Here is a 1958-nt window from a genome sequence, read left to right as displayed (position 1 = left end):
CCTCTGACTCCCTGACTCTTGACTTGTGACCTTTGCTTCTCCAGAAGCCTGGGAAACAAAGTTGTGGGAGCCACTATTTGGACCCTGACATGACCATTTGAGTTCCAGAATGATCCCAGTGACCCCAGTCACATTCATTCCCTCTTAAGATTCAGAAGTCAATCCTCATTCTGTGTCCCCTGAAATAGTCACAGTATTCCTTTCTTTGGAGTTACAGGTATGGAAGTGGGAGTGGGGGGCAGATAATCATAACCCAAGTTCCCCAGGTTTCCATAGTTTGGGCAGCAGCAACAGTTCCCACTACTACCTTTTTCCTATATGAGGCTTATTTTGGGGGTACACACCAGGTTGCAACCTCCAGTTCATGCTCTTGGGATTATGGCCATATGGGCTGCTTGGAGTCGGTAGGGGCTGTGTACCATGATAGAAATTAGGCTGTGAAGGTTGGGGACCTGTAGGGGGGAAAATCAGCCTCATTGTCTTCCAATGCCTAGCTTCTCTTATTATGTCCCTGGGGAGGTCGTATCCTTCATTCTTATAGTTGAGGAAGGAATCACATGGGGGAGGAGTCTTAATTTCCATCAGGATAAATGTGGGTCAGATGTAGGGATGAAATTCCTGGTGCAAGATCTCCTTGAGTCCCTAATGCTATCTATAACCTATCCCTGTCCCCAAGGCTATTCCTGAGGTAAGGGGCATAAGGATACTTTAGGACACAACTCAGAGCCTAGATTTCCTCTGAGATGCAGCTTAATCTAATTAGAGTTCTCTGTACCATCAAAGATCAAATATTAATTTTGTGTGAACCATGGTTTCCCTAGTAAGAGAGGAAATGGAAGAAGGGCCCAGGGAGTACACACTTCTGGAAGGAATCCAGGAGGCCTAAGGGGTCCAGGCAGGGAGAAACTGAGTAGGAGACAAGGACAAATGGCCAAGAATGGAAATGGATAGCACAATCCCTCAGGCTGTAGGAGAAAAGAACAAGGCAGTGACTTGGGGTCCTGGAGTTGAACTTAACCTCAAATGCAGACACTGTCTTGGAAGGAAAGAACAAGCATTTATTAAGTGATTACTGTGTACCAGGAACCATACCAAGCTCTGGAGATACAAATATAAGAAAAAAAAAAGACAGTGCCTGCCCTCAAGGAGTTTACATTCTAATGGGAGAAGACAACACACAAAAGGGAGCCGAAAAGAGGGAAAAGGAAAGGATGAAGACACTCAAGCTATGTGCCAGGCACTCTGCTAAGCACTTTACAAATATTACAACCTGGGAAGTAGGTGCTATTGTCATCTCCATTTTACAGATGAGGAAACTGAGGCAAAGAAATGTCAAGTGACTTGCCCAGGGCCACCCAGGATCAGAGTTCAGATTTGAACTCAGGAGTTCTTGACTCCAGCCCATGTACTCTATCCCCTGCACCACCTAGTGGTTCCAAGCCTTGTACTCTCTGTTTCTAGCTGGGATCAATAAGTCCTTCATCCTTGTACTGCTGCTTGAGAATGACATCTTTAGCATCTCATTACAGAACCACTTGCTTTCATAGCCAGATTCCAAGGGTTCAGCAGTACCAGGGAAGGTCCTTGCTTAAAACAATTGTCAGAGTTGGCAAGATCATGTGCAATGGCCAGAAAGAAGGCTCAGAAAGAACGGCAGTCAGGAGGACATGACCTGTCCTCTCCCTTTAAAGCTAAAATGGCTCAATATGGCCCCTAGTATATGGTCACAGAAGGACTCTGGGCCCTGTGAGCTAAATCCCATCTTGGGATTGGGAAGGATGCCCCCTGAACCTGAGGACATAGATAGATGGAGCCATAAAGATAGGAACCTACAAGGATTAAACAGTGGAAGGGAGACTGCCCCCTGGCTGCTCTTACTGTAATAAAGAAGCAAGAGAGGAAATAGACTGCTTTTGCTTGGATATAAAGAAGGAAAGGGTGACAGGAGCGTGCTCTGG

This window comes from Vombatus ursinus, unplaced genomic scaffold, assembly GCF_900497805.2.
Source record: "Vombatus ursinus unplaced genomic scaffold, bare-nosed wombat genome assembly UNPS02012319.1, whole genome shotgun sequence".
Lineage (NCBI taxonomy): Eukaryota > Metazoa > Chordata > Mammalia > Diprotodontia > Vombatidae > Vombatus > Vombatus ursinus.
This window is presented reverse-complemented; position numbering follows the sequence as displayed.